Source organism: Crinia signifera, chromosome 1 (assembly GCF_055691185.1).
Source record: "Crinia signifera chromosome 1, ASM5569118v1, whole genome shotgun sequence".
Lineage (NCBI taxonomy): Eukaryota > Metazoa > Chordata > Amphibia > Anura > Myobatrachidae > Crinia > Crinia signifera.
Window position 1 is genome coordinate 45430324 of NC_139217.1, and position 11626 is coordinate 45441949.

The following is an 11626-nucleotide window of genomic DNA, read 5'->3' on the forward strand; positions in this document are numbered from 1 at the left end:
ATTAGACTTGTTATTGCCTCTGCATGGGTGTCCAAAGCCATGACAGCGTGGACAAATACTTTGTTCTTGTTTGCAACCGGACACAGAGGCCTTGGCTTTAGCTGAAAACCTAAAAGCAGTCGCAAAATATACATGCAAAGCTGTTGAAGAAGCGGTTAAAATGCTGTCTAGTATTTCAGCTGTTTCTGTGTGTGGTAGAAGAGTTTTGTGGCTCAAAGCTTCGGAGGCTGACAATGAATCCAAAAAATCCCTGGAAGCTTTGGCTTTTAAGGGAGAATTATTATTCGGCTCAGAGTTGGAAGCCATTATCAAACAAGCCACAGGGGTAAGAGCACCTTTCGTTCTTCCTTTCGGCCCTCATTTAGAGGAGGTGCGTCCTCCAGGGGTCATTCCAGTAGGGGACATTTTGCTGCTGCAAAGTCCCGCTTTGGAGCCTTTTCAAAGAGTTGTATATAGTTGTAGGCAGGGCTATTTTTCAGCAGGCTCCAGCAGGAACTGAGGCCCTTATTCTAGTTCACTCTTTCTAACAAAATATTTCTTAGATGGACAAAACCATGTGCACTGCAGGTGAGGCAGGTGTTACTTGTGCAGAGATAATTAGATTTGGGTGGGGTTTTACATCTGCCTCACCTGCAGTGCACATGGTTTTGTCCATCTAAGAAATATTTTGTCAGAAAAAGTGAACTAGAATAAGGGCCACAGTTCCTGCTGGAGCCTGCTGAAAAATAGCCCTGGTTGTAGGGAAGGGAAGGTGGGGTAGTGAGAGTAGAACTGCAATGATTGGTGGTAAATAACCACTCTTGTACATATAAGGTTTGTGGTTGATAGGTAGGTCTGTGATAACTGACACTAACCTTATGTTAAGGTATATAAGTCCTGTACACTATCGAGGAAGCTTGCTTCTGAGTGCCTGTTTGATGGACTGTCAGTGGTGCATCCCGGAGTATAAATATAGTATTTATAGGTTTCCAAGGGAGGAAGAGAGAAAAAAGATAACTCAGACCAATGTGTGCAAAATCTGCAGTAATTAAAATTTGTATTTTTTATTTGATATGCTTTAAAATAATGGTGCGGGAATACCTGGTCCTTTAAGAATAAAATAAGAGCGCTTTGAAAATATAATGGAAATATTAAGAGGCTAGTATTGCCTTATACTAGCGCTTGATCATGGGACACACCTCCCGTGATCAAGCGCTAGTGAAATGTACGTCGGGACCTCCCCCGGGACACGTGGTGCACCACGTGACCGGGCATCTCAGGCAAGGACAGACGCCAGCACCTGAACCCAACAGTAAGGTAACCGCTGGTCTTGCCCAGCGGATACAGTTATATCTATCAGCAACTTTGTATTTCGTCTGCCAGCAACTCCTTTATGTCTCATGCTGTTATACATTGATGCTAATGTTAAATTGATACTCAGCTACTTCAGCAGAGCTCATACAAACGCAGCCTTAGGAATTCTGTTTGCTGGCAGCTCGATCTATATACACACAAGGGTATAACTATTTAACTTTGAACTAATACCAAGTGCGCTCCTGTCCCCTGACTATTTCAGGTACTTGTCTCAATTAGGTTTTATATAACATACGTGACCTATGATTATTTCCCACCACCACTGCTATCTTGATTCTGGTATCAATTGGGATTTATGAGGGTCACACCCTGACAAGCTGTCCGCTACTATAAGGCAATACTAGCCTCTTAATATTTCCATTATATTTTCAAAGCGCTCTTATTTTATTCTTAAAGGACCAGGTATTCCCTCACCATTATTTTAAAGCATATCAAATAAAAAAAATTAATTACTGCAGATTTTGCATACATTGGTCTGTGATTCCCAGTTATCTTTTTTCTCTCTTCCTCCCTTGGAAACCTATAAAGCCTTTTCAAAGAAACAGGCGTCCAAAGGGGAGGAGAAGCCCGTGGGGGGCGTCGTCACTTGCAGTAACGGGACGCTTGGACCTTGTTAGGTCAGGATTCTTGGGTCCTCAATATAGGGTTACAGGATAAACCTAAAAGGCTTTCCTCCAAAGAGGTTCTTACCTACTCCCTTGCCCAGAGAGGCTCACCTCAGAACAGCCCTCATGGGGGTGGCAAAGTCTCTTCTGGAGAAGGGTGTAGTGGTTCCGGTACCGCAAGAGGAAAGATAGGGGTTTTACTCCATTCTTTTCTTAGTACCAAAACCGGACAATTCCTTCAGGCCAATCTTGAATCTGAAATCTCTAAATCATCACCTGTTGGTGGACCATTTCAGGATGGAATCCCTGAGGTCAATTCCTAGCGTCCATGGACATTCAAGACGCATATTTACATGTTCCCATTTGTAGAGAACATCAATCCTTACTACGTTTTGCAATAGGGACATTACACCTGCAATTTCGAGCACTTCCCTTTGGACTGGCTACAGTACTTGACTGCCACGCGCAGCAAAATGGCGATGACAGAAGTATCCAGGATTTTGGAGTGGACAGAGAAAAATGTTTCGGCAATCTCTGCTGTATTCAGTCCAGGATTACAAAATGTGGAAGCGGATTTCCTGAGCAGGGAGAAACTTCTGGAGGGAGAATGGGCATTACATTCCCAAGTCTTTCAGGAGATTGTGGCTCGTTGGGGCCTTCCAGAAGTGGATTTGATGGCGTCCAGGCACAATTGCCAAGTACCCAGATTCAACCTCTAGGTTGGGCGGTGGATGCCATGACAGTGCCTGGAAGTTCGAGTTGGCTTATGTCTTTCCTCCATTCCCGATGATTGCTCGGGTGTTAAAAAGGGTGAGATCACAGGCCAAGAAGATCGTGGTATTCCAGCATTCGGAGGTTGTCGACGCAGTCCTGGCGTCTTCCTCTGCGGCCAGACCTGCTCAGACAGGGCCCCTTTTATCATCAGGACCTAGCTCGATTATATTTGATGGCTTGGCTCTTGAGACCTCAATCTTAAAAAAGAAGGGGTTTTCGCATGCGGTTAGATCTACTAAGGTAAATGCTAGAAAGCCAGTTTCCTCAAGGAACTATTATAGGGTTTGGAAAATATACGTTTGATGAAGTGAACGTCGAAAGGTTCACACTTCTTGTTTTAAGATTTCAAGACTTCTGGAATTCTTACAGGATGGTTTCTCTTCTGGACTGAGTCTCCAGTCCTTGAAGGTTCAGATTTCGGCATTGTCTATATTTTTTCAGAAGAAAGTGGCCTTGATACCAGAGGTGCAGACTTTTCCTTATAAGCAACCAGTGTCACTGTGGGATTTATCCTTGGTGTTGACAGTTTTGCAGAAACTTTAGTTTTAACCCTTAAGGTTGGCTGACCTGAAATTTTTTACATGGAAATTGGCTTTTTTTTGTTGTCAATCGCCTCAGCAAGGCGTGTTTCTGAGTTAGGAGCATTATCTTGTAAGTCTCCGTTTTTAGTATTTTATGATGATAGGGCTGTGCTTAGGGGATTGATATGAAATCCCGGTGTTAGAAATCCCGACAAGGGGGGGGGGGGATGGGGACGTGGATCGCCGTCCCTTGCGGGCCCGGTGCCTCGCTATGCTCGGCACACTAATTTATTCTCCCTCTATGGGTGTCATGGACACCCACAGAGGGAGACAGTGTCGGGATTTCGGTGCCGGTATTTTGACCGCCGGGATTATAACTGCATTCCGTGCTTAGAACAGTTCCTAAGTTTTTACCTAAGGTTGTTTCTTCGTTTCATTTAAACTAAGAAATTGTTCTTCCAGTGTTCAGTCCTCCGGATGAGACCAAAAGAAGGGACAGATGTTGTTTGCGCTTTGCACATTTATGTGGACAGAGTGAAAGATCTCCGTAGAATGGATGCTTTGTGTGTGTTGTATGATGTACACAAAAAGGGCTGGCCTGCTTCTAAACAGACCATTGCTAGGTGGTTGAGGTCAGTGATTGCTTTTGCCTATACTAAATTTGGCAGACCAGTGCCTTCCAGGATCAATGCTCATACCACCAGGTCGGTTGCTGCTTCTTGGGTGGTGCACCATGGAGCTACAGCTGAACAATTCTGCAGGGCTTCCAATTGGTCATCTGTTCACACTTTCACCAAATTTTACAGGTTCCGTGAGTTTGCATCAAAGGACGCATCATTGGGGCAAGCAGTGATGAGAACTGCAAACCTGAGCGTACCCTCCCAAAGGACCGGCTCTTGAACGTCCCAAGGTTGAGCTACGTCACCAGGATAAGATGAAAGAGAAAAAGGGGATTTTGTACTTACCGTTAAATCCTTTTCTCAGACTCCATAGGTGACACTGGAGAGTTACAGTGGGGAATAGAAGGCGACCACAGGGAGCTTGGGCACTTTAGAATAAATTAATAGTGACTAACTCCTCCCCTTCTACTTCCTCTCCTAGGCAGTTAAGTATGTGCCCGGAGGGAGCTGGAAGAAAGGAAAAACAACCCACTTCCGAGAGGAGGTCAAACATAACATAACAAGTCACACACACACTCACATAGAGTGAACATATAGTTTGAAGAATAGCATTCATAACAGAATGAACTCATCCATAAAACTTAGTAAAACTTAGAACTCACTGAGTACAGTAGTCTCTTTAACCTCAGGTAATTGACCAACCTGAAAACCAAACAGTATACCGGAGAGACAGCGTCGGGTGGGCGTCCAGTGTCACCTATGGAGTCTGAGAAAAGGATTTAACGGTAAGTACAAAATCCCCTTTTCTCTTTCCTCCACTAGGTGACACTGGAGAGTTACAGTGGGGACGTCCCAGAGCTCCCAACACGGGTGGGATGACGCTGAGAACCCCTTAACACAGAACGGCCAAACCGCGAAGCGGCCGCCGCAAAAGTGTCAAACTTGTAAAAGCGGACAAAGGTCCTCTGACCAGACCACGTAGCCGCTCTACATAGATCCTGTATAGAAACTCCACGGGCAGCCGCCCAGGAGGTACCCACCGACCTTGTAGAATGGGCGGAAATTGAAGAAGGTGGCACCCTAGAGGAGGCCACATAAGCTTGACGAATTGTCAATCTGATCCACCTGGCCAGGGCCTGCTTGGAGGCTGGCCAACCAGGACGCAAGGAGTCATAGAGGACAAATAAGGCATCCGACTTACGTACAGACTCTGTTCTGGCCACGTAAATTCGCAAGGCCCGGACCACGTCCAGCGCCCTAGACTCCTGTGAGTCCTCCCGAAAGGCCGGCACCACAATAGGTTGGTTAATGTGGAAAGCCGAGACCACCTTTGGGAGAAAAACACTAGAGGTGCGCAGCTCCGCTCTATCCTCATGGAAACGTAAGAAGGGTGCCTTACAAGAAAGAGCACTGAGCTCCGACACCCTTCTAGCTGAAGCCAAGGCCAATAGTATGACAGTCTTCCAGGTGACGTATTTTAGTTCCACCTCCTCCATGGGCTCAAATACAGAGGACTGGAGAAAAGCCAGTACCACGTCCAGGTCCCATGGAGCAGTAGGAGGTCTGAAGGGAGGTTGCAGCCGCAACACCCCCTGGAAGAAAGTCTGTACCTGAGGAAGAAGAGCCAGCTTCTTCTGGAAAAAAATGGAGAGGGCGGATACTTGAACCTTCAAGGACCCCAGCCGGAGTCCTGAGGTCAAACCCTTTTGCAAGAATAGCAGTAATCTGGCCAGTTTGAAGTTCACCGGAGAAACCCTCCTGGATTCGCACCAGGCCACATAGGCCCTCCAGATGCGGTGGTAATGCACCGAGGTAACCTGCTTTCTGGCTCCTATCATGGTTGGAATCACCGCCTGCGGGATCCCTGCCTTCCTCAAGATGGACCTCTCAACAGCCATGCCATCAAATGAAGCTGCTGTAAGTTGGGACAGGCGAACGGACCCTGTGTTAGCAGGTCTTCGCAGAGAGGCAGAGGCCATGGCTCGTCTACTAACAGGCCTGTTAGTACCGTGTACCACGACCGGCGAGTCCAGTCCGGGGCAATGAACAGCACCGTCACCGACTCCCGTCGGATTCTCTGCAGAACCCGAAGGATGAGAGGCACTGGAGGAAAGATGTAAAGGAACTGATCCGTCCAGGGTGCCGTGAGAGCGTCCACAGCCACCGCCTGTGGATCTCTTGTCCGAGCGCAGTACCGGGGCAACTGATGGTTGTGTCTGGAGGCCATCATGTCTATCTGCGGACAACCCCACCGACGGGTTAGGGTCTGGAAGACCAGAGGGTTCAGACACCACTCTCCGTGGTGTACGTCCCGCCGGCTGAGGTAGTCCGCCTCCCAATTTTCCACGCCTGGTATGAAAATGGCGGACACGGCCCCTGCGTGCTCCTGCACCCAGCACAGAATCCTCTTTACCTCTCTCATCGCTGCACGGCTGCGGGTGCCTCCCTGCTTGTTGATGTAAGCCACCGCCGTGGCATTGTCGGACTGCACCCTGATGTCCCTGTTCCGGAGAACCACTTCTGCCCGGAGCATGGCGTAATACACTGCTCGCAGTTCCAGCACATTGATGGACATCTGTGCTTCCTCCGGGGTCCACAGTCCTTGGAAGTGGAGGCCCAGCGTGACCGCTCCCCAGCCCCTGAGGCTGGCGTCCGTGGTGAGAAGCGTCCAATTGTGAATGGCGAATCTCCTCCCCTCCTGCAGGTTGCTGGAGTTGAGCCACCACGCCAGTGACGCTCGAGCCTGATGGGAGAGAGAGATCCTCTGCTGTAGAAACAGGTGTGAGCCTGTCCACTGGCGGAGCAGACACAGATGGAAGGGGCGAGATCGAAACCGCCCGTACTGCACCGCCTCGAACGTGGCCACCATCCTTCCCAGCAGCTTTGTGCAAAGGAGAACTGTGACTGTTCGATGCTGCAGCACCAGTCGAACCGCTTCCTGCAGGGACAAGATCTTGTCCATGGGGAGGAACACCCTTCTCTGGACAGTGTCCAGAATCATCCCTAGGAACAGGATCCTCTGCGATGGGGTCAGCTGTGACTTCTGGATGTTGAGCATCCAGCCATGGGACTCCAGGGTCCGACGTGTCAGTTGGATGTTGTGCAGCAGAACCTCCTTGGACGGAGCCTTCAGCAGAAGGTCGTCCAAATAAGGGACAATGGTAACTCCCTGAGCCCTGAGTATTTCCATCATGACAGCCATCACTTTGGTAAATACCCGAGGCGCAGAGGAGAGGCCGAATGGGAGGGCTCGGAACTGTAGGTGATAGTTCTGGACAGCAAACCGCAAGAATGCCTGGTGAGGAGGCCAGATTGGGATATGCAGGTATGCATCTTTGATGTCGATGGATACAAGAAACTCCCCTGGTTCCAGGCCTGCAATGACAGACTGGAGAGACTCCATCTTGAAGCGAGTGAACCGCAAGAAGGGGTTGAGCTGCTTCAGGTTCAAGATGGGTCTCACTGAGCCGTCCGGCTTGGGAACCAGAAAAAGGCTGGAATAGAAACCCCTTGCCCTTTCTGGTTCCGGGACCGGGATAACCACCCCTTGATCCCTGAGCTTTTGGATGGCGGCCTGTAAGGCCCTGCCTTTTTCCTGAGAAGCTGGCAAACCTGTGGGAAAAAACCGTTGAGGAGGAGGCAACAAGAAATCTATCTTGTAGCCTACTGCTACCAGGTCCTTTACCCATGCATCCTTGCATGAACCGGCCCATACCTGATGGTAAAAGAGAAGCCGGCCTCCCACCCTGTGATCTGGACAGGAGCTGGGGGAGTCATGCTGAGGGCTTTGAGGTAACCTTTGCATCAAGTATTGGAGCACTGGCTGATCCTCTGCCTCTTCCTCGGAAGCCTCTGGAGCTAGTAGCCGCTCCCCTAGACCTACCCCTGAATCTGGGGGTGGGCCGAAAGGACCGAAAGGACTGCCCTCCAGTAGTAGGAAATGACCTACGTGGGGGAGGGGCTGCAGTGGGCAGGAACTGAGACTTACCCCCTGTAGCCTGCGAAATCATTTTGTCCAGCTCTGGACCAAAGAGGGCCTCCCCAGCAAAGGGTAATGCCTCCACCGCCTTTTTGGAGTCGGCATCTGCATTCCACTGTCTCAACCAAAGAGCACGGCGAGCAGAAACTGAGAGAGCAGAAATACGGGCCGCAAGCATACAAACGTCTGAAGAGGCTTCAACCAAGTAACCTGCAGCCTCACGTATGTGTTCCACTAAGAGCAACATATCACTTGCCCCTGGGTCTAGAGAGGAGGCCACCTGGGATGCCCATACCTCCATGGCCCTATTGACCCAGCAACCCACCTGTGCCGGACGTTGTAAAAGACCAGCGGCTGTATAAACATTCTTCAGAGCACTCTCTAACCGCCTATCAGACACATCTTTTAGGGTAGAGGCACCTGGGATGGGTAACACTGTCTTTTTAGACAAACGTGATACCGAAGAATCAACAGCAGGTGGCGTCTCACATGACTTTCTAGCATCCTTAGGAAAAGGATAGGCAGTGAAAAATCTCTGAGAAACCTGAAACTTTTTGTCTGGGTGTAACCAGGCTTTTTGCAAGTGTTCATCCAGCTCCTCTGAGGCTGGGAAATATGCACTGAAATTTGCCTTTTAGCAAACACTGAGGGACGCGCAGCCGGTCTCACCTCCTCTGCTACATTGAGGGTTAACCGGACTGCTTGTATTAAGTCCTCTAAACCCTGAGAAGGGACCTCAGTGTCCTGCATAAGCGGAGCATCAGGCTCAGCATCAGGCTGAGCATCAGGGTCATGAAATTCACCCTCCTCTAGAGCTGGCATGTCATCATCTGTATCATCTAACAGAGGGACCTGAGGAAACATCCTACTAGCAGAAGCCAGTCTAGGGGGAGGGGGTGAAGAGGTGTCTGCATGCAATGCTCTAGACAAACTCTCCACAGCAGAGGTTAAATCTGCCTGCTGATCCCTGGCTGCATCCCTATCTTGTCTGGCAGAAGATAACTCAGAAGCTAGCTGAGAAATTACTGTAGACAATTGTGAAGCCCATACAGGAGGTTCCTGCCCCGTTGTAGTTGGGGTGGGGGCTGGGGATGCAGTACATGAGGGACATAAAATGGCGCCCTCCGCGTGTGGCGCGAACTTATTGCTGCACTGTTTGCACGCAATCTTTTTACCAGCCATCATACACTCCGCAATCTTACACAGAAAGGAGAGAAAGATGGAATACCGGACAGGAGAGGAGGTATAGGAAAGAGGCAGAGTCTGCCACGAGGCCGCTACGCGCACTGTATATAAATATAACTTGCGCCGGCTAAGGGACCCTTTTTGGACACAGTCCAAGCTGCCCTGACCTCCTATGTCCCGCTGTGACTCACTGAACCAGGGTCACCGGCACTTCACAGACGCTTCGAGGGAGCCGCGGATCACGCTGCTGCTTCAATGGCCGCCGCTCCTACAAAGAAGGAGGAAGCGGAAGTACCCAGCATGCCGCGCTCTCGCTCCTCAGGAATGGCGCCGTGTTTAAAAGTGCGCTGCCGCGGCTTTTTACACTGAATCCCCCGCTAGCGGGGAATCAGTGTTATACTTACCCCTGCCGTAGCTGTCGGGTGCGGCATGCTGAGTGGTCCTCGAGGCGCGCTGCAAGCAGCGGCGACGGGACTCCAGGATCAGTGGATCCTGCAGCCAGGTACCGGAGGCGAACTGCATGCAGCTGCGACCGGACCTGCCGACAGCGCCCGCGTCGCAGGCAGGTAGGGACAGGGAGCTACCTGCCTGTCCTCTTTGCTGATTGTAGCATCATTATATATAAAAAAACTATAAAGCTCAGGAGTGAGCCTTGAACGCACCCAGCTCCCGCAGGGCACATACTAAAACTGCCTAGGAGAGGAAGTAGAAGGGGAGGAGTTAGTCACTATTAATTTATTCTAAAGTGCCCAAGCTCCCTGTGGTCGCCTTCTATTCCCCACTGTAACTCTCCAGTGTCACCTAGTGGAGGAAAGAGAAAAGGGATATTTGTAAGAACTTGCCGTTCGAATCTCTTTCTCCGATTCTATCCTGGTGACGCAGCGATAGAGTTCCCATTGTAATGGTTTAGAACGTTGTGGCTGAGCGGTGTAGCTCTAGCTTGTAATGGCTCATGAGCAGGGCGACCTTCCGTCATATGCACTTTCCTTCCTCACTCGTTCCATCATCTCCTCCCCATCGCCAACAGCGGTTCTGATCATTAGAGTTCATGGGTAATGCAATCCATTATAAATGCTGCTAGGCTGATCTTCATAGCAAGACGCTCATCATCTGCGGATCCACTCTGCCAGTCCCTCCATTGGTTGCCTGTATCTTACCGTATTCAATATAAAACACTTATACTCACATATAATACTATTAACCATACTGCACCCGCATATATCTCTGCACTTGTCACAAAATATCTCCCATCTCGACCACTCCGCTCTGCACAAGATCTTCGTCTCTCTTCTGCACGGATCACTAACTCCCATTCACTATTACAGGACTTCAAGCGGGCTGCTCGCATCCTATGGAATGCCCTTCCACGCACAGTAAGACTCTCCGCTAGCCTCCAAACTTTCAAGTGTTCCCTGAAAACTCACCTCTTCAGGCAAGCCTATCATATTTAAGTTCTACACTCATAACCCTCTGAGGCACTGATGTATTATATACTGTAGCTTCCCTTCTGGACTTAGTGGGACTGCTATGCTATTACTGGTGTGTTTTCCTCCTATATCCCTATAGATTGTAAGCTTGCAGCAGGGCCCTCCTACCTCCAAGTCTGTCTGTTGTTACCCTGTTTGTTTTATCTCTGTTTACAATTGTAAAGTGCACGGAATCTGCTGCGCTATATAAGACACTGTAACGGAATCTGCTGCGCTATATAAGACACTGTAACGGAATCTGCTGCGCTATATAAGACGCTGTAACGGAATCTGCTGCGTTATATAAGACGCTGTAACGGAATCTGCTGCGCTATATAAGACACTGTAACGGAATCTGCTGCGCTATATAATACACTGTAACAGAATCTGCCGCACTATATAAGACACTGTAACGGAATCTGCTGCGCTATATAAGACACTGTAACAGAATCTGCTGCGCTATATAAGACACTAACGGAATCTGCCGCGCTATATAAGACACTGTAACGGAATCTGCCGCGCTATATAAGACACTGTAACGGAATCTGCCGCGCTATATAAGACACTGTAACGGAATCTGCCGCGCTATATAAGACACTGTAACGCAATCTACTGCGCTACATAAGACCCTGTAACGGAATCTGCTGCGCTATATAAGACGCTGTAATGGAATCTGCTGCGCTATATAAGACGCTGTAACGGAATCTGCTGCACTATATAAGAAACTGTATATAACTAAATAAAATGGGTAGGATCTCTGTATATGGCGCAATGTTTGCCGCTTCCTGAGTGGCTTTTGAGTTTTAAGTTTTCACATTTTAGAACATCTGGACGTTCATTCCTTCAGCACATGAGGGGAGATGCCACTTGGGTATTGTTTAATCAGTCTTTGATAATGTTTTAGGTTTTATTATGCAGGTTACATTGAATGCTGCGCATAAGCTATTGCTATAGTGGAGGCCTCATTTACAGCTATTCCTTTAGAACAGATTTTTTGGCCCATGCTTCGCAAGAAGTCTTCCAGATTAAATTTTTGCAACCCATATAGTAAATTTATAGCCCCATGTAGTTTAAACAATGTAAATTCATTCCACAGGGTGACACTGGGGCATAGGGTTGGCGT